Source organism: Hemiscyllium ocellatum, chromosome 40, assembly GCF_020745735.1.
Source record: "Hemiscyllium ocellatum isolate sHemOce1 chromosome 40, sHemOce1.pat.X.cur, whole genome shotgun sequence".
Taxonomy (NCBI): Eukaryota; Metazoa; Chordata; class Chondrichthyes; order Orectolobiformes; family Hemiscylliidae; genus Hemiscyllium; species Hemiscyllium ocellatum.
The window spans coordinates 22139147-22162126 of record NC_083440.1 but is presented as its reverse complement, the minus strand read 5'-3'; positions in this window follow the sequence as shown (position 1 = coordinate 22162126).

Below are 22980 nucleotides of genomic sequence, written 5' to 3'. Positions count from 1 at the left end.
ATTAATAACTAAGTTTAGAAGTTAAGAATTAATCAATTCCTTAGGTTAATATACTTACCGTATTTAGGTATTCTCATCACAAAGTAAACTTGTTTTTTAAAAAAGGACGTGTTGTGAAATCCTGTTCTGTCTATGAGCTGCTGAGTATTTGTATTATCACTTTCCATGTTAATTGCATCTGGCATTATTAGAGCACAATAGAGAGTCAGAGAGACTTGATTATTTTATAACATCATATTTCTGACGCAATCGATTGGAGCCGCAAAATTCAGTGTTTGTAGTAATGAGCTGTCTGTTTCGTTTTGTATTATGTCGCTTATTCAAAAATTTCAACAAGCCTATCCTCAAGAGTATTTCAGTCAGATAATGCAAAGAACGCAATAAAATAGTCACATCTACGGATTTGCATTTGGCATTATCTGTTCGCTGAGTTTACAAGCGAAAATGGAACATTTTCTAAATATGACAAGGAATTGTTCACTTCCCAAAACAAATTCTGTGGGATTCCATGAATTAGCAGATCCTCAATTTATCAACACAGATCGTGGTTTGTCCCTTCAATGAAGAAACCAAACTTTCGCGGCTCTGTTAGCATCCTCTGTCAAATTATTCCATCTTCCCATGTTTTTTGTAATATATTGATCAGAACATTCCAGGCAAACGTATATGGAGGACGAGAAAGTCTGTGGCTGTAAGAGCTGTTCCTCTCGTTGTGGTATTTTACGTGTCAGAGCTGACTTTCACGAATTCCTTGAGAACTATTATTTTGTAAGTTGGTGCATTGTTTTGGAAATTTGGGGAAAAGAAATATCAAAGCAAGGCAATTTAAGAAAGGAGGAAGATAGACAAAGTTGGACACCACGTGGTCAGCCATAGAGGAATAGAGAGAGAGAGTAACGAATACTGCTGTCTGACACAGCAGTGATTCTGCACAGCTCCTGCCTTTGCTGTTTGAGTCCATGCGTTTCTGGCCATTGCAGAGCATCTGGGGAAGAAAACCAGCAAAAATCACATCTGCCCTTAGAGGAACTTGTGTGTAAGAGTTCACAACATAGCAACAGATAAGTGCATGGTGCTTAGGTGTAACCTTGCTGCCTTTTTTTTGTGTCAGTCCGAATGAAGCATTGGTGTTGTCGCCGGTTTCCTGTTTATATGTTTGAGTTACCTAGGGTGGATGTTGTCATTTCCTGTGGTGACATTATTTCCTCTAGTGATGTTATTTCCTTTTTTATAAGGGGTTGTAAATCTTCTCAAAACTCTTTAACTGAAGAGGGAAATCGGCAGGGCAAAAAGCGGACATGAGATAACTTTGCCAAAAAGGGTCAAGGAGGATCTGAACGGATTTCAAAAATATATTCAGGACAGAATTGTAACACAGGAGAAAATAGGACTCCTGAAGCATCATGTGGCAGCCTGTGTGTGGAAATGCAGGAGATGTGTGCAATAGTAAAGAAGCTTTTTGCATCTTTGGTTACTACGCAGAAAGGCATGGTAGATACAGAATGATAGGGAAACAGATGCTGACACCTTGAAAAATGCCCATATTACATCAGAAGCGATGCTGGATATCTTAAAAATCATGAGGTTGGATGATGAGGTGTTGTCTCAATCTATTCGGGAAGCAAGGGAAATGATTGCAGTGGGACTTGCTGAGATATTTGTATCATTGACAAGAGGTGAGGCACTGGAAGACTGGAGGGTGGCGAATATGGTGCCACTATTTAAGAAAGGTGAACAGGGAAAGCCAGAGCAGTATAGACTTGTGAGGCTGACATTAGGGGTGGGCAAGCTGTGAGAGTGAATCTGCAGGGATAGGATTTACATGCATTTGGAGTGGCAAGGACTGATTAGGGGCAGTTGACTTGCCTTTGTCCATGCGCAATCATGTCTCTCCAACTTAACTGAGTTTTGTGAAGAAGTATCAAAGAGGATTGATGAGGCAGAACATTGGATGTGATCTATGTGGACTTCAGGAAGGTGTTCAAACTGGTTTGTCATGATAGACAAATTCGTAAGGCTAGCTCGCATTGAACTCAGGGAGACCCAGCTATTTGGGTACAAAACTGGCTTGTGGGTGGAAGACAGAAGGTGGTGGTGTCGGCTCGCTTTTCAGACTGGAGGCCTGTGACCAGTGGTGTGTGAGTGGAATTGATGCTGGATCCACAGCTTTTTGCCATGGATATAAACGATATGAAATTGACAATTTAAATTCTAGTTCGTAAGTTTGCAGATGACACTAAATTTAAAGTGAGATTTGACAGGGAAGAAGGTTGATCAGATGGGCCAATGATCCGAGGAGTCGCAGATAGAATTTAATTTAGATGAATGTGAGGTGCTGCACATTGAAAGGCAACTCAGAGCAGGACATACAGAGTTATTGATAAGGTCCTGAACATTGTTGCTGAACAAGGACAGCTTGGAGTGCAAGATCATAGATCCTTGAAAATGATTTGTGAGGTCGAGAGGTTGTTGAAGATGATATTTGGTATACTTTGCTTTACTGATCAGAGCATTGAGTATAGGAATTGGGAGATCATTTTGTGGCTGTGCAGGACATTGTTTAGGACACGTTTAGAATATTGTGTGCGGTTCTCGTCTCCCTCCAAGACGTTGGAAAATTTAAAAAGTTTCAGAAGAGATGTTGCCAGGGTTGGAATATTTGAAGTATAGGGATAGGCTGAATACGCTGGGTCTGTTTTCCCTGGAGTGTCGTAGGCTGAGGTGTAGCCTTATGCAGGTTTATGAAATCATGAGGGGCATTGAAAGTAGGAACAGAGAGGGTCTTTTCTCTGTTATGGGGGAGTCTAGAACTAGATGGGATAGGTTTACAGTCAGAGGGCATGAATTTAAAAAGAACTCAAATGGCACCTACTTCACAGAGGTCATGGTGCAGCTTTGGAATGAATTGCCAGAAGAAGTGGTGGCGACTGGGACAATTACAAAATTTAATAGACATCTTGATGGATAGATAAATAGAAAGGGTTGAGAGGGATTCATGGGCAAATGAGACTGGGTTAATTTAGGATATGCATTCAGCATGGATAATTTAGACAGAAGTCTGTGTTTCCATGCTACAACATTCCATGTGTCTAACCATGACCAGATGCTAAGAACAATCGAACAAATGTTCCATAGCAGTTAAATGTATTTAAACCTGACATCAGGGAGTTTTTAAACTTTGTGACATTTCCTGCTTCCACAACTCTCCCAGGCACTGAATTGGCAGACACCCACCATTCCCTGCGTGAACACCTCTTCCTCAGATCCCGCACAAACCCTTCCCTTTCACCCTAAAGGTATGCCCCCCACATCCGGCCCGGCCGCACATCTGACAATTGCCTGCCCACCCTTTGTTAAACACAAGAGTAGGGAGCGTCTAAATGGGTCTGGCCTGTGGAGCTGTCATGTTCAAATTCATGATTTGGAGATGCCGGTGTTGGACAGGGGTGTACAAAGTTAAAAATGATACAACACCAGGCTATAGTCCGACACGTTTAATTGGAAGCACACTGGCTTCGAAAGCTAGTTTGCTTCCAATTAAACCTGTTGGACTATAACCTAGTGTTGTTTGATTTTTAACTATGTTCACACTCGACATCTGAACCTTCCCAACTGCCCCAGTTATGTGCAAAGATCTTATATTGCGATCGGCGCCGATGCATAGATGCTTGATCATTAATTTCCAATTTGCATTTTACTTCATGTTTCTTTCAGTTAATTGCCTGGTGATTTTGGTTTTCACACGGGCGAAATGTGGACTCTCTAACAGCACAACGCGCTGCCTGTTGGCTATGGCAATGTCGGATCTACTGTTTGTTCTCACTGACATCATACTGTGGAAACTCAAATTCTTTGGCATGCCAACGTGTTTCCTGTATCTCACCTCTGTGTGCCGTCCTGTCTATGTCATGGCTCGTGCAGCCACAGACTATTCCGTCTGGTTCACTGTCCTTTTCACCTTTGACCGTTTTGTGGCCATTTGCTGCCTGAAAATGAAGAGAAGATATTGGACCGAAAAAGCCTTGGCTGTGGCTATGGCTGCAACTGGAATTCTTCTCATTTCAAAAAACATTCTCTTTTATTTTCGGTTTGAACCTTGGAGAATAATTAACAATGTTCTGTGGCACTGCCAAATAAAGTCAAGTTATTTTACTGATCCCAGGTGGCTGGGATTCAGGTGGTTTGATATCATTTTAACCCCTTTCATCCCATTTGTCTTAATTCTGTTGATGAATACACTGATGGTCAGACACATTTTGTTGATCAGTCGAGTCCGCAAGAGCCTGAGGGGTCCGAGGAAGGGAGAGAGGCACAAAGACACAGAGATGGAGAATCGGAGGAGGTCAGTGATTTCCCTCTTCACCATATCCATTAGCTTCATACTTCTGTGGACAGTGGTTGGTTCAAACGACGCGTACATTGTCATTAAAGGAATAAATCGCTGGAACTACAATCCTATAGTGGTTTTTACGTTCATTTCAGAAATGCTGAGGGATATAAGCTGCAGCACGAACACATTATTTTGTGCAGTGACTCTCTCCAAGTTCAGAGCAAAGTTCAAGAATGCGGTGCAACAATTGGTTTCATAAATTCTTTACTTAATGGGTCAGCAAAATAACTGGGGCGGTCCCCAGACAACGGCAGTTATCACAGAGCAGGAATTGCATATGTTCAGACAGACGTTCATCAGCACAATCACATGGATTGAGTTAAATACCCTGCTTTGGATGGCGAGGAGCGAAGCAAGATGGGTCACCATTCACCACGCTCAGGTAAGCGCTGCTACCCCTCATTGACTGATGGATTGACACACATGTAGACACAAAGATAATGAGGAGCAGTAGTCCATTCAGCCCTTCAAATCTGGTCCACCCGTCATTCCAGAACATCACGGTTCATCCAATTCTAAGGTGTAATCCACATTCCTGTCTGTCCCTGACAATGATATCAATCTCCCAGACTGAACATAATCCATTCACCTCCACTTTAAGAAATATTAGATTTTAGATTAGACTTAGATTAGACTTACAGTGTGGAAACAGGCCCTTCGGCCCAACAAGTCCACACCGACCCGCCGAAGCGCAACCCACCCATATCCCTACATTTACCCCTTACCTAACACTATGGGCAATTTAGCTTGGCCAATTCACCTGACCCGCACATCTTTGGACTGTGGGAGGAAACCGGAGCACCCGGAGGAAACCCACGCAGACACGGGGAGAATGTGCAAACTCCACACAGTCAGTCGCCTGAGGCGGGAATTGAACCCGGGTCTACAGGCGCTGTGAGGCAGCAGTGCTAACCACTGTGCCACCGTGCCGCCCACTAATGCCACCGTGCCGCCCACAATTGGAAGACACAACAAAGGGACAGCACTGAAAGGAAGACGAAGTAACTGTCAGGGGCAGTTGCTTCATTTGTAGGAGGGAAAGAGGCTGGAGGAGTGATTCCAAATGATGGATTGTCTGTGAGTGATGGACTCAGCCGGAACATTGTGTCTCCACGGAGAGCCCTGTGAATGAGTGATAATGTCCGGCAGCAGGAGTTTCTGCATTTCCCCTGCAGGGGAGGAGATTGAGGGACAGAAACAGCTCCTCCTGTACCATGATCAATGTCAGTCTCTGTCTGTTAGCTCAAAATAAATATTTTTCCCAACAAGACAAACTCTCCGTGTGCTGGTTATCCCCTGATCTGAATTGTTTCTTGCTCCATGCACATTTGTTTAATTTTGACAGTGTTCCATGTTTACTCCCACCACAGGAATATTGCCTTGTCTCTCTTTCTGCCTCCTTCTGCATGTCGTTTTCTCCGTCCCTCTCTTCCTCTCTTTCTCAATCTCTTTCGCTAAGTCTGCATCTCTCTCGCCCCATCTCTAAATTTCTTGCTGTCAGTCTCTCTCTGGCTCTATCCCTCTACCTCTGCCTCTCTGTCTGTCTTTGTCTCTGTGTCTCATGCTCTCTCTCTCTCTGCTTCTGCCTCACTCTCTGTTTCTTTTTCTCACATTGATCATATCAGACATGTGTTCTCTCAGTTTAACACTTGTTCACATGAATTAACTCAAACCACTTCTATGCCTCTTCTTTCACCGAGTTTATCTGAGCAGTTGATTGTGAAAAAATACAAAATGCACAGGCGCAACCAACAATACCTTGGCATAATGTTAGTTACATTTCTGTAAATGTTGTGTCCCTTCGTCTTCTGCACTTTGACTGTCTCCCTCTCTCTCCCTGTCAATGTTGAGGGAGTTTGTATTGAAGTGTTTCACTTTCCATTGTGAGGGTCTCTGTGTGTATCCATGTTTCACCGCCTTTGTGGGACTTTCACTCTGTGTGTGTGTACACAGTTTTTGTCTTTGGATATGTCCACGCGACACCTTGTGAGTTCATTTCTTCCCCCGTGTGTTTGTTTCTCTCTGTGTGTGGACGTGGAGAAGTATTTTGGTGACTCCATATTTCGGTGTTTATGTGTTTGGGTATGTTAGTCTATGTGGGTGTGTTTCTGTGACACTGAGTATGTCTGTGTGGCTGATTGTTACTGTGCCAGTGTGAATGTGTATCTGTGTGTGTTTTGACAATGTATAGAACATCAAACATAGAACATAGGAAAATACATCGCAGTCCAGGCCCTTCGGCCCTCGATGTTGCGCCGATCCAAGCCCACTTAACCTACACTAGCCCACTTTCCTCCATATGCTTATCCAATGCCTGTTTAAATGCCCATAAAGAGGTAGATTCCACCAGTGTTACTGGCAGGGCATTCCATGAACTCACGAATCGCTGAGTAAAAATCTACCCCTAACATCAGTCCTATACCTATCACCCCTTAATTTAAAGCTATGCCCCCTCGTAATAGCTGACTCCATACGTGGAAAAAGGTTCTCATGGTCAACCCTATCTAAACCCCTAATCATGTTGTACACCTCTATCAAGTCACCCCTAAACCTTCTTTTCTCCAATGAGAACAGCCCCAAGTGCCTCAACCTTTCCTCATGCGATCTTCATATCATACCAGGCAACATCCCATTAAACCTCCTTCATACCCGTTCCAGTGTCTCCACATACTTCCTATAGTATGACGAACAAAACTGTCCACAATACTCCAGATGCGGCCGCACCAGAGTTTTATACAACTGCAACATGACCTCAGGACTACAGAACTCATTTCCTCTACCAATAAAAGCCAGCAAGCCATATGCCTTCTTCACCATACTATTTATCTGGGTGGCAACTTTCAGAGATCTGTGTACATGGACACCAAGATCCCTCTGCTCATCCACACTACCAAGTATCCGACCATTAGCCCAGTACCCCATCTTTTTGTTAATCATACCAAAGTGAATCACCTCACACTTACCCACATTGAACTCCATTTGCCAACTTTCTGTCCAGCTCTGCAGCTTATCTATATCCCTCTGTAACCTGACACATCCTTCCTCACTGTCAACAACTCCACTGACTTTCGTATCATCCGCAAACTTGCCCACCCAACCTTCTAGCCCCTCCTCCAGGTCATTTATAACAATGACAAACAGCAATGTTCCCAAAACAGATCCTTGTGAAACACCGCTAATAACTGCACTCCAAGTTGAACCTTTCCCATCAACTACTACCCTCTGTCTTCTTCCAGCCAGCCAATTCCTAATCCAAACCTCCAACTCACCCTGAATGCCATACCTCCGTATTTTTTGCAGTCGCCTACCATGGGGAACCTTATCAAACGCCTTACTAAAATCCATATGCACCACATCTGCCGCTTTACCCTCGTCCACCTCGTTATTTACCTTCTCAAAGAATTCAATCAGGTTTGTGAGGCACGACCTGCCCTTCACAAAACCATCCTGACTATCCTTGATCAATTAATTCATAAATCCGATCCCTTACAATTCTCTCTAAGACTTTGCCCACAACAGAAGTGAGACTCACCAGCCTATAGTTACTAGGGTTATCCCTATTCCCCTTCTTGAACAAGGGAACCACATTTGCCACCCTCCAGTCTTCTGGCACTTTTCCTGTAGACAATGAGGACATAAAAATCAAGGCCAATGGCTCTGCAATCTCCTCCCTTGCTTCCCAGAGAATTCTAGGATAAATTCCATCAGGCCCAGGGGACTTATCTATTTTCACCCTTTCCAGAATTTCCAAAACCTCTTCTCTACATACCTCAAAGCCGTACATTCTAATTAATTGTGACTCAGTATTCACATCGGCAACAATATCCTGTTCCTGAGTGAATACTGATGAAAAGTATTCATTCAGTGTCTCCCCAATCTCTTCAGCCTCCACACGCAACTTCTCACTACTATCCTTGACTGGACCTATTCCTACCCTAGTCATTCTTTTATTCCTGACACACCTACAGAAAGCCTTTGGGTTTTCCCTAATCCTACCAACTAAGGTTTTTCATGTCCCCTTCTTGCTGCTCTTCGCGCTCTCTTCAGATCCTTCCTGGCTACCTTGTAACTCTCAATCGCCCCAATTGAACCTTCACGCCTCATCTTTACACAGGCCGCCCTCTTCCCTTTAACAAGGTATTCCAATTCCTTATTAAAGCACGGCTCCCTCAGACGACCTTTTCCTCCCTGCCTGACAGGTACATATTTATCAAGGACACTCAATAGTTGCTCCTTGAACAAGCTCCACCTATCGATTGCGCCCTTGCCTTGAAGCCTACTTTTCCAAGCCATGCATCCTAAGTCGTGTCCCACCGCATCATAATTTCCCTGCCCCAGCTATAACTCTTGCCCTGCAGTGCACACTTATCCCTCCATCACAAGAGTAAAAGTCACTGAATTGTGGTCGCTGTCCCCAAAGTGCTCACCTACCTCCAATTCTAACACCTGGCCAGGTTCGTTACCCAGAACCAAATCCAGTATGGCCTCACGTCTTGATGTCCTGTCTACATATTGTGTAAGGAAACCCACCTGCACACATTGGACAAACACTGACCCACCTAATGAACTCGAGCTATAGCTTTCCCAGTCAATTTCAGGAAAGTTAAAGTCCCTCACAACAACCACCCCATTACTGTCACTCTTCTCCAGAATCATCCTCGCAATCCTTTCTTCTACATCTCTAGGACTATTAGGAGGCCTGTAGAAACTCCTAACAGGATGACCTCACCTGTCCTATTCCTAACTTCTGCCCAAAAATGACGACTCTTCATCCACCGTCTTTTCCACCCCGTAATACTATCTTTGACAAGCAATGCCACTCCTCTCCTGTGCGCTTTTATAGGCAAAAAACACCTACCCATGTAAGCTTGCACTGCACCAGCTTTCGGTCCCGGCTGCCCCTCCGGTCGTCGTCACTTCCCCCTGCTGCTCCCGCTCTTTCTGTGAAGAGTAAAAATCCACCGCTGCCCGCTACCGGTAAGTAATTTTAAAACAAACTGTCTTACCTTAGCTGTAGCCTTCCGGGTTCGTTTAAACTCAGCTGCTGCTTGCACTCAAAATGAGTGTGTGGGGATGTGTGTGTGATTATGTGTCTGTATGTAAATGCATTTCTTTATTTGGAATGACTTTTTATGCGTGCATGTGTGTGTTCTGTATCTCTGTTGGTCTGTTGGTCAGTATGACTGCATTCCTGTCTGTGGATGTGTGCGCATTCTTTATCTCGACGGAGGCATGTTCCTATATCTCTCAGTATGGTGGCATTTCTGTGTGTGTATGTAAAGTTTGGTTGTGTTAATGTGTCAGTGTGTAGGTGTAGTCGCACACTTTAGTCTGATTGTAATCCTTTGTGTGTTTGTGAGGGTGAGGGTGTGTTTGTATGACCCTCAGGATCAGGTAATGTTTTTATCTGGAGTTGGTTTCCCACATGTCTGTTTGACTGTTTCTGTGTATGTTCATGTGTTGAAGGTGGAGATGGGATGTGTTCCTGTTTTTGTTTATCAGTATCTTCCAATGTCTCAACTCGAGTGTATTTGGGTATGTGGGTGTACTTTTTTGACTGAGTGGCAATTTTTTGCGAGTGTGTGCATGTGTGTGTGTTTTTGTGTCTCTCAGGACCTGATTATATTCCTGTCTCGTCACAACACTCCCTCTCCTGAAAAAGGACGAGTGCACCCTATAACAGGTCACGGTGCACAGATTGCTCTCAATGGATTATACGTGGGAACCTGGGAGAAATCCAAACATCAGTCTCTCCACCGAATACCTACTGAAACCTGAACTGTTACTTCGGTTACTGGACCTATTGTTTAACTCGGGAAACAAGGCAAGGTAATAGTTACTAAGATGCAAGACACTAGGAATCTCAAAGGACCAGTAGGAACTTGGGACGGTTGCCCACTGATCCCTGAATGTTGGAGGACAGGTTAATACAATAATTAAGGTGGCACATCATATAACACATCCCTCGATCAATGGCGGTACAGAATATAGGGATAGGGAGGTCTTTCTCGCCCTTTGTAGGACTCTATACACTCACATGAACACAGAAATCTTCAAAAAGCTGATGAGAGGTGGAAAAGGTGACAGCGTTTAAGAAGTGAAACTGGTGAGTTGGGCGAGAGTGGAGAAAATCCCTTGTAGATAAAGATCCAGAAATTGTTCCCTCCAAAAACACGTCAATCTCCTCTTATCATTGGAGAAAAAAAGCTATTCAGAGAACGGTGTCACCAGCAGAGCTGATAAACTGCGCATTGACACTCTCTAATGAACCTTGATGTTTCTCTTTGGTGCATTTTGTGTTCTGGAGCTGAGCTGACCCCACTCTGACAACGACAACCATCTTTCTACGTGCCAGATATGACACGCACTAGCGGGGAATGACCCCTGATTGTCCTTCAAATGAACATTGAGCGAGCCACAGGGATGCCAGGGTGTGTCACTCTCACCTTCCCTCTGGGATTCAGCTCTTGGCCCATGTTTGAAGCAAGAATGTCATACTAAACAAAAGTAGACATTTCTGGATTGCTCAGCATGACTGGCAGCATCTGTGGAGAGAAATCAGAGTTAACGCTTCGAGACGGGTGATGCTTTCTCAGGACCTGTCGCAACTTGCCTTCCCAACTATTTTTGTGTCAACTGCAAATTCGTCAACATCACATTTTTTTCCTTTCTCCAACTCATTCATATACAGAATATTGCATTCTTCATTTGGATATCATATAAAGTATTCAGTATTGTTATATGTTGGAGCTGAGTGTGCCTGTACAAATATTGCTGTGTATAAGAATTGATCATGTTTGCATGTAAATATTATTGTGCATTGTATCTGTTTGTGTTTATAAATAAACATTGTTTTGCTTTGGATTTGTTCTCGTTTAAACGTAAATATCATGAAACATTAGAACTGCTCATTTGTAAATATAAATATGGTTGTGTCTGGAAATGGTTCCTGGTCATATTTGCTTCCTGTTTCCTTTTTTTTTATCGATACTTTTATTATTTAACATTTTTACAAGTTTACAAAAATAAACAAACTCTCAAGTACAAACATTGATATACAATTAAATCTTCAATATATAATAAGCAAAATTTAGCAAAAGAAAAATGCTGTGAAAAAAACCCTCAACTAACGACAAATCTAACGTACAAATAACCAGAGTGTATATTTAAGTCTCTTACATTATTCACATAAGAGAAAGAATAAAAGCCAACGGATATCACATAAATTGGGTAGTGAGATTCATGCTGGGAATGTGTTAGCATCAAGTGTAACAAAACCCGTATTTGTGCGGGATTCCTCTCCCAAGGGGCCCCGGACCAGCCAGGTTCGTAATCTCAAATAAATTAAAGTGCTTGTTAGGATAGCCGAAATATCTGAACCCATATAATTCAAGAAGGGCTGCCATATTTCATGAAATAATTCGGTCTTTCGGTGCACCATATCTGTAAGCAAGTGAAGGGAAATACATTCCATAATTAATTTGTGCCAGTTTGAAAGTCCAGGGGGCCGTCAGCGACCCAGTTTACCAAAATATTTTTCCTTGCACAGAAAGAGAGAATAGAAAAAAGCCTCTTCCCGTGCATATCCAGGGAGGGTAAGTTCGAAAAGCCCAAAAGGAGAGATACAGGGTCCACCTTAATTTCCGTTCCTAAAAATTCTGTCAGGGTGCTTGCTACTTTAGTCCAGTATCTACGGCTCTTACGACAGGTCCATAGGCAATGCACAAGAATGCTCTCCTCTATTTTGCATTTGGGACACATTGGAGATGCTCCTGTCTTAAATTTTGCCAATCGATCCGGTGCTATATGGGCCCTATGAAGTATCTTCAGTTGGATAGCCTGAGTTCTGTTATAGATGGTGATTCTTCTGGCGTTTTCTCAAATGTCATTCCACGTTTCTATAGAGATTTCTAGTCCCAATTCCTGATCCCATGTTTTAAGCAGATTGACCATATCTCCCGAATACTTCATCATGTAGTAAATAATAAATAGTACTGATGGACAATACCCCCATTGGTCGTCGCACTCTACATTCTCTATCTGATTTTTAAAGGCTATCTAATAAAGTAGTCTTCTTCTGTATATAATCTCGAATTTGGAAGTATCGAAAGAGGTCTCCATTAGGAAATCTGAATTTCTGACGCAGCTGTTCAAAGACCTCAGGACCCCAGCTTTAAATGGTTCCCCTAGACATGAGATACACCTGGATCTCCAGAGTTTAAAAGTGGCACCTGTAAACTCCAGTTGGAATCTCCATGCCCCCACTGTCAGCACAAAGGAGGATGCTTTATGTAAGTTGCCCTCATTTTGCCGCATTATATTCCAAGCTTTAATTGTGTTTAGTATTTTATGGTTTTTACAGTGATCTGTAATGATTTTCCTCTTGTCTGAAAATAAAAGGTAAATAAGAGAGCATTTTACTTGAGAAGCCTCGATGTCCAGCCAGATTGATTGCGGATCAGACAAGACCTAATCAGCTATGTAACTTAATAGGGAACTTAACTGATATTTCCTAAAATCTGGGAAGTCTAATCCTCCCCTTGCCTGTGGCAGTTGAAGCTTCTTCAGCTTAATGAGGGGCCGTCTACGATTCCAGATAAAGGAACCCAACCAGCCATATAATTTACGTAGTGCCCGCCTCGGCAGCATCACCAGAAGCATTCTCATAGGGTATAGGAGACGGGGCAGGACATTCATTTTAATTAGTGCTATTCTACCCAGCCAGGAAATTGGAAGGTCTCTCCATCGCTGGAGGTCCTGCCTTATCCTTTCCAGTAAATACACAAATTTAGCCTTGTATAACTGACCAAACACTGGGGTAATAAAAATGCCGAAATCTCAGAAACCCTCCAGGGGCCAACGAGAGGGAAAATTGGATCCATCCACTAAGTGGGGTATTATAGCATGGCCACCCATTGGTATAGCCTCCGATTTTGAGAAATTAATTTTATAGCCTGAGAATGCGTTAAAAGTATTAATAACTTGGATTAAGTGAGGTACGGACATCAGAGGATTACTGAGGAATAGAAGACCATCATCTCCATAAAGGTTAATTTTATGTTTACCTGTACCAATCCTCGGGGCCGTTATATTAGGATCAGCCCGTATTGCTTTTGCTAGTGGTCCAATTGTTAGCTTAAATAACAATAGCGAGAGAGGACGTCCCTGACGGCAGCCCCCACCCACACTGAAGCTATCTGAACCAAATCCATTGGTAAACACCGGAGAGGAGCTGAATGGCCAATATTTTTCCCGTGGGGTAGGCTGGTGAATGGGCTGAAAAGCCTCACCCTGTTCCTGTGGGACAGAGTAGAGAAGGAGTTCAATGGTCTCCTCCTGTTCCTGTGGGACAGATCGTAGAAGGGGATGAATGGCTTCCTTCTAATCCAATATTGTTGGGTGTGTTCATGCCAACACCAAACTCATTCATCATTGAAAATTAAGCAATGCTTTATCCCCTGAATTAACAAAAAGTCAAGCCGTGAAGTTTCCAAGTCTCTGCCCATTTGTTCTCCATATTTTAAATAAAGGCTGATTCCAGTGTTCCAAATGTTAACTCTATTCACCGTTAGTTAGTCGGATATGTTCATGTGCATTTTACCCCTTTAACTAGTGAAATGGGCAGGCAAATGACAGATAATGTTGGAAGTAAGAAAGATTCATTCTTTTTGTGAGAGATAATATAAATTAAGTGGCTGAATTCTATTGGGGACTTAACATCTAGACTTGGAGGTGTATACTTCTTTTTAGGAAAATGAATGGGAACGTTGAGCAGATTTGTCAAACATAAATTATCGAAAGTCGAATGGAATGCAAAGGAAAGGGGAATGTTATTTTACCTGTATAAATCACCGCTTCAGATACAGCTGGGCGAAACACCCAGATTTGAACTTTTGAATATCATAAGACTTCCATTGGGTTAAACTTTAGCTCCGCCCACGACAGCACACCGCACTTCAGGAAGCATGTCAATGCAGTGGATGCTTTGAAATGGCATGTTTTCTCAGTGGTTCGCATTGCTGTTTCACAGCACCAGGGACTGGGCTTTGATTCTAACCTCGGGTGACTATCTCTGTACATTCTCCCCGTGCCTGCGTTAGTTTTCTCCGGGTGTTCTGGTTTCCTCCCACAATCCAAAATATACATGTCAGAAAAATTAGCCGGGCTGAGCTGCTCATGGTGTTCAAGGCTGTGTAGGTTAGGTGCATTCGTCATGGGTAAGTATAGGGCAGGGGAATGTGGGTGGGCGGTTTATTCTCCAGAGCGTAGGCATGGACTTGTTGGGCGGAAGGGCCTAATTCCACACTTTAGGGATTGTATTCTAGGCTGTGGGAGGTTGTAACTAGTCATGGGAACTAAATAACAGGGCATTTAGCCCCCGTGAGCTTGTCACAGCATTCAGTGCCTGATTTGTAGCCAAACTGCACAGACCTATGTTTGCGCCTTATTCCTTGCAAACTATGCTTAAGAAAAAGAAATCTATCGCAGATATAAAATTAACATCTAATCCAGCATCCACTACCCTTTGTGGAAGAGAGTTCCGACCATCCAACATCCTTTGTGTGTGGCAGTGCTTCCTAACATCTCTCCTGAACACATTAGCCCGACATTGCAAACTATATCCCTTTATGCTTGAATGCACAAACAGTGGAAATTGGTGATCTTTATAAACCCTATCTTCTGAGTTCTGGAGAAAGGTGGCCTAATTTGTAGTCTCCCACATGAATGGTTGTAGGACCGTGAAGACCCTCTTTGAGGCTCCCTGAGACTTGCAGTAAAGGGTCAAGGGGAACACCAAGCGGATCTTTATTCTCAAAGGTTTTCAGAAAGTGACAGAGAAATGGGTATAACTGTCCAAGCTAAAGAGAAGCGTGCAGAATCTACTGCTGGTGCAGACAACGTGTGTGTATATCACAGAGGATTTTCAGAAGGTGATGAGCCAGAAAGCCTCACTCTTTACCTCCAAAGCCACCAAGATAATCCACCCGGTCTGGGGTCGACACTGTGGAGCAGGACGGGACGCGCTCACGTTTGGTCTTCGACAAATTGCACAGGGAGAGCTGGATGCTCAGCATCCTGAAAGGGAGAAAAATCAGTCTGTAACGTCATCTCATCCGGACATCCTGAGGATAAGCAAAACCCTTTGTGCCATATTACATGACATGAATCTCACAGATAGCGCAGTCTCCCGTTCATTACTTTCTATTGTGCAGGTTTTAAATGACAACATATGGAAGAGGCTGGACCAGCCGCTATCTCTAGAGGTGCTGACCAAGGCTCTCGACTCCTTCGAAAAGAATAGGCCTCGCGGAAGTGATAGCGTATCAGCCGTGTTGTATTCGACTCTGTGAGAGTTGATTGGACAGGACTTGGTGAAAGTGGACAACAGGGAAATTGAGATGTTGAATATTTGACTCAGTGACAGGCCACTGTCAAAAACTGTGCATTTATAAATAAAGGGTGATTAATGACAAGATGCTAGAATATGAGCATTGATTTTACTCCCAGACATTGTTGCTGCCAAAGTGCATCAGGACCTTGGGTTCTTCATGTTCCACACAGTCCCATTCCAACCCCTGTCCCACCCCAGCAAACCCCACACCACAAGATGTCCTGAAGTTGTTCTGTGACATTCTTGACCCTCGGCACTGTTGAGACAATATCCCATCCTGTACTCTGTCTAGTCAGAACTGATGATCTTGAAAGAGTTAGTCAGTCATGTTAGCTTTGTGCATACTGTCATTTGAAGTGAACACAACACCGCATTAACTTTATAAATAAGGAAAAAAAGTAGAAACGAAATACTGCAGAATTTGGTCTCAATGTCCATTTGAGTGAGTCATTTATTCACCTGATTGATAGGTGGACAACAAGTGTTCAATTGTGAGGGACTGCGATGACACAAACCCATGGTTCAATTCCTCGAATTAAGTAGGGTCTGAGATGAGTTAAGTTTTCCAGAGAAGAATGGAAACGTCTGGCGATAAATGGACCAAAAGCCATCTTGTTGCCTCTTGCTTTAGGGTGAGAAAAATCATCTGAAATTTTGTCGATGGCCTAAAATCTTTCCAAGAGTGAAATGAATGAACAATGCCTCACATTTATCTACATTATACTGCACAGACTATTTGGTCCTTGTTTACTCACTGAACCTGCCCTTTCCCTTCTCAGTGCTGCTACGTCCTCCTTGCCTATTACTGTCAACTTAATATTGTGTTATGATCAAAGGTAATGCATGATCCCATAATCTTAGTCATTGTTAGAAATTATCGTGGTATCGTGGGAAATGATCCTTGTGTCACTCACTAATACCAGTCCGACATTATGGTAATGACATATTTAATCCTGCTCCCTGTTTTTTGTCCTCTATCAGTCCTCAAGCCAAGTCCCATTTCCCCCTCTCGACGGGTCTCATTGACAACACTGACCACACCCTCATTCATTTCCAGAATTGGACATTTCTGCATCTTTCTCCGAATCAGAGACTGTCTGTGCACAAGGTGAGGAATTGCATTGCGATGATGTATTCATTAAAACCGACAGTGTGTCGTCACCAATAACCAACGATTCTCCCTGCTCAGACTGGTCGCTGATAACCATGGAAAACACATCTCAGAGTTGAGGAGAATGTTTCTCAGAGAGAAACTCAACAATTGGATTTCAACTTGCAAATGATAAAAGTCGAGGGAGTGTCGAAACTGAAATGAAAGGAGAGTTTAAAATTCGATAGATGGTGTTGTGATGTCAATGCTGGGAATGAGGGTGGCACAATGGCTCAGTGGTTAGCCCTGCTGCCTCACAGAAGATGGCGTAGGGATATCATAGCAATTAGAAAGACTTGGCTCAGGGGAGGACAGGACTGGCAGCTTAATGCTGGAGAATACAACGGCTGATGTAAAGACAGAAAGGGAGCTCAGAGAAGAGGGAATTTGTATGTTTGATAATGGATAACATTAAGCTGTAATTAGACAGGATATTCCTGCGATTATGTCCAGGGAAGATATTTGTGTGGAACTGAGAAATGAGAAAAAAAGATCACTTTATTGGGATTGTATTATTGACTCGCGAATGGTAAGTGGGGAGTCGAGAAAAAATCGTAAGGAGATATCAGTTATCTGTAAGAATAATAGGGTGGTAATAGTAGGGAATTGTAACATTTCACACATAGTCTGGGACTGCCAGAGTGTTAAGAGTTGAGATGGAGAGGAAGTTGTTAAGTGTGTACAAGAAAACTTTCTGATTCAGTATGCAGATGTAGGTACTCGTGCATGCTCAAAACGTGACCTACTCTCAGGAAATAAGGCAGGCCAGGTGACTGAGGCGTGACTGGAGAGCACTTTGTGGCCAGCGAAGATAATTCGATCAGTTAAACAGTGGTCAATTTTGAAAGTACCTGGCAAGAACTTTCAAAAGCTGACTTCAGGGAAATGTTTGTCAGTGAAGCGATGTTTAGAAAATGGGAAGCCTTCCAAAATGAAATAACAAGGGTCCAGAGACGCTATGTTCCTGTTCGGCTGAAAGGCAAGACTGGTAGGTATAGGATGTAAACAGGAACGTCGGGGATTCTGCTCACTTAATCAAGAGACAGACCTCAATAAAACAAATACTCAAGAATGAACTCGCTCAACTCGCTGTTGGAGACTGATACAAAAAAGGCAGCAAGGTTACAACTAAACACCATGAACTTATCTGCTCCAATGTTGTGAACTCTTTCACACAAGTTCCTCCAAGGGCAGCTGTGAATTTTGCTGTTTTTTTTCCCAGATGCTCTCCGATGGCCAGAAACACATGGACTCAAACAGCAAAGGCAGGAGCTGTGCAGATTCACTGCTGTGGCAGACAGCAGTAATAGTTACTCTCTCTCTCTATTCCTCTATGGCTGACCACGTGGTGTCCAACTTTGTCTATCTTCCTCCTTTTTAAATTGCCTTGCTTTGATATTTCTTTTCCCCAAATTTCCAAAACAACGCACCAACTTATAAAACAACAGTTTTCCAGGAATTCGTGAAAGTCAGCTCTGACACGTAAAATACCACAACGAGGGGAACAGCTCTTACAGCCACAGACTTTCTCGTCCTCCATATACGTTTGCCTGGAATGTTCTGATCAATATATTACAAAAAACATGGGAAGATGGAATAATTTGACGGAGGATGCTAACAGAGCCGAGAAAGTTTGGTTTCATCATTGAAGGGACAAACCACGATCGGTGATGATAAATTGAGGATCTGTTAATTCATGGAATCACGCAGAATTTGTTTTGGGAAGTGAACAATTCCTTGTCATATTTAGAAAATGTTCCATTTTCGCTTGTAAATTCAGTGAACAGATAATGCCAAATGCAAATCAATAGATGTGACTATTTTATTGTGTTCTCTGCATTGTCTGACTGAAATACTCTTGACGATATGCTTGTTGAAATTTTTGGAATAAGCAACGAAGTGCAAAACGAAACAGACAGCTCATTACAACAAACACTGAATTTTGCGGTTCCAATCCATTGTGTCAGAAATATGACGTTACAAAATAATCAAGTCTCTCTGACTCTCTATTGTGCTCTAATAATGCCAGATGCAATTAACATGGAAAGTGATAATACAAATACTTAGCAGCTCATAGACAGAACAGGATTTCACAACACGTCTTTTTTTTAAAAAAACGTAATTTTGTAATGAGAATACCTAAATACGGTTAGCATATTAACCTAAGGAATTGATTAATTCTTACCTTCTGGACTTAGTTAGTAATATTCCTCCCGAAGCGAAACTGCTTCATGCAGTTTAAAAATCTGAAGCCACGAAGCCTTCTTCAGAAAAACAACTGGAAATTAGCCACATGCATCTGAAATTCAATTCAAAACTTCTCAGTGTTAAATTGTTGGAAATGGACAACGCAGAAACAGCGCATTCTGCCCACTGAGTGAAACCACTTTAAAACTCCTCAGTCTTTCTTCAATTCCACAGAACTGCAGGAAAGTTATGGCACTGAAAGAGCTTATTCATGTCTACATCAATTGAGTAAACTGGTTACCTGCTCTGCATTCGTTAAAAAATGAAATTTATTGCGAAAGAAATGATGATAAAAGAGAATAAATCAAACTACGTGCTTATAAAGCAGATTCAAAGACAACGAATACGCAGCGGATGTATGATTCTTGTTAATCTCAAACAATGCATGCATGAAATAAAACGCTACGACTTTCATATATTACACAAAACCCGACTCCCAACAATGCCGTTCCAAACAAAACAGCCATCAAAAACTATTCACACCAGAATCTCTGTATCTATCACTTGGTTAAATGACTTTTGACTGCCAATTCTCAGCTGAAATTGCAGTCACTTTCTTCCTGGAGATACCGCACATCTGAGCATCAATATACACAGCTTGAAACAGTTTCTTCAGAGATTTTCTTCTGTCCCAACACTACTATCTGTGATCAACATACAAGGTAATGTCATTTACTAAAACTCTCATTTCATTTGCATGAGCACAGATCTATACATCCAGTCATATCCAGGGTCGTACAGGAACAAAACTAAATGACAAAAATGATAAAATTGAAAGTAAAGCTTTCTCAGTAAGGGTTTCTTCCTTAATTGAAAATTCCAGAACTCACCTACAAAGTTGTGAGGCCGCATTAATACCATGCTAGGTTGCAACCATCAAAACTAAACAACAGCTAATTCGTGCACAAAGCCATTCAGCCCATCGCCAAACTTCAAACGCAATTATTAAAACAAACTGCTGCAATTACACAAATAAATCCAAGTTAACTCGAAACTTTAGATGCACAGAGAAGCCCACTGCTTATTCTCTTCAACACCAGAACTAAACACAAACTCACTAATATTGCATTCTCTACATAGAATATCACCGCTTATATGTTTCCAAAGTGATTCCTTGCCTTAATTCCATTGAAACGCTCAGTAATCTCCGATTGGAATGCGCATTTCTGGAAGGTTCTCAGAAGAGATGAATAATTTCCCAGGCAATTCCTGTGGAATCTGCGATGACACGGAATCCACAGGGTCCCTGTAATCTGACAATAAATTACCGAGCTCCTGCCACTGTGTGAATTTTAGGCACAACCTATCTATATATCATTGTCAGTGACAGAGTGAACCCTCAGCCCACCATCAGACAGATTGACACAATTTCATTGGTGAACCGCACTTACCGGGGATTGTTACAGTTGGAAGGGTCATGTAAAATAATTTCCACAAATCATAAAGTGAAAATGCCATTCTCTGCCTGAATCTCTGTGCGCAGGCAATCTCCCTGTACTCAATGCCGAGGTGATAGAATCTCAAAGCCTTTCATTTATACCCGTTGGCTTCGCCTGGGGGACTGATACATACAGTGTGGATCACTTCATTTGTTTAAGAATTTGAACAAACAGGTGACAGCGGTGAGTGAACCCCCAGTGGCCACAAATTATTTTTACAGCTGTGGTTTGTATGATTGTACAAATCTCAATCGGTCAGGACCAACCAGAGGAAAATGTATATTGAATGACATAATAGAATCCTTACACCGTGGAAGTCGGTCAATGGGCCCATCAAGTCCAACGTGACCCGGCAAAGGGTATCCAACCCAGACCAACCAACACTCTCTGTGAGGCAGCAGGGCAAACCACTGAGCCACTGTGCCGCCCTCATTACCAGCATTGACACCACAACACCATCTATCGAAATTTTAAGTCTCATTTCATTTCAGTTTTGTCGTTCCCTTGATTTTGATCATTTGGAAATTAAATTCCAGTTGTTGAGTCTCTCCCTGAGAAACAATTTCCTCATCACTGGGATATGTTTTCCATGGTTATCAGCGACTATTCTGTGCAGGGAGCATCGTTGGTTATTGGTGACGACACACTGTCGGTTTTAATGAATACATCATCGCAATGCAATTCCTCACCTTGTGCACAGACAGTGTCTGATTCGAACATAATTTCTCCACTCCAGGCAAAAGTTGAAACAGGTAAAAATAACTCACTGAAAAATGCCCTCAACGGTTACATAAGCTCCAATCAATACAGAACTTCCTACCAGGTTAACAACACACTGGACATGTTACAGAGCTGACTCTGAATCACCCATGATCCCTACAGTAAGACAGAGGGTGAGATATTCCCTGTTCATCTGCAGTGTGCTGCACATGTACAGAGAAGAAACTTAAAACATCTGATGGATGATGGGATAGAACAGTTTCAAGCGAGATGGAGGACTGAGGTCAGAGAGTGATTTGCTCGTGCAACGATGCAGAAATGTCCAATTCTGGAAATGATTGAGAGTGGGGTCAATGTTTCACTGAGGCCCGTCGAGAGGGGGAAATGCGACTTGGCTTGAGGACTGATAGAGGACAAAAAACAGAGAGCAGGAGTAATTATGCCATTCCCATAATGTCGGACTGGTATTAGTGAGTGACACAAGGATAATTTCTCGCGATACAGACATAATATCTAACAATGACTTAGATAATGGGATCATGCATTACCTTTCATCATAACACAATATTAAGTTGACAGTAATAGTCAAGGAGGGCGTAGGAGCACTGAGAAGGGAAAGTGCAGGTTCAGTGAGCAAACAAGGACCAAATAGTCTGTGCAGCATAATGCAGAGAAATGTGAGGCATTGTTCATTCATTTCACTCTTGGAAAGGTTTTAGGCCATCCATAAAATTTCAGATGATTTTTCTCACCCTAAAGCAAGAGGCAACAAGTTGCATTTCTGTCCATTCATCGACAGATGTTTCCATTATTCTCTGGAAAACTTTACTCATCTCAGACCCTTCTTAGTACGAGGAATTGAACCATGGATTTGCGTCATCTCAGTCCCTGACAATTGAACCCCTGTTGTCCACCTATCAATCTGGCAAAAATTGCTGCACTCAAATGGAATTGAGCCCTAATTCTGCAGTATTTCGTTTCTGTTTTTTTTCCTTATTTATAAACTTAACGCGGTGTTGTGTTAACTTTAAATGGCAGCACGCACAAAGCTAACATGATTGACCGACTCCTTCAAAATCATCAGTTCTGACTAGCCAGAGTACAGGATGGTATATTGTCTCAACAGTGCCGAGGGTCAAGAATGTCACAGAACAACTTCAGGACATCTTATGGTGTGGGGATTGCTGGGGTGGGACAGCGGTTGGAGTGGGAATGTGTGGAACATGAAGAAGCCAAGATCCTGATGCACATTGGCAGCCACAATATCTGGGAGTAAAATCAATGCTCATATTTTAGCATCTTGTCATTAATCACCCTTTATTTATAAATGCACAGCTTTTGTCAGTGGCCTGTTACTGAGTCAGATATTCAACATCTCAATTTCCCTGTTGTCCACTTTCACCAAGTCCTGGCCAATCAACTTTCATAGTGTCGAATACAACACGGCTGATAAGCTTGCACTTCCGCGAGGCCTATTCTTTTCGAAGGAGTTTAGAGCCTTGGTCAGCACCTCTAGAGATAGCGGCTGGTCCAGCATCTCCCATATGTTGTCATTTAAAACCTGCACAATAGAAAGTAATGACCGGGAGACTGCGCTATCTGTGAGATTCATGTCATGTAATATGGCACAAAGGGTTTGGCT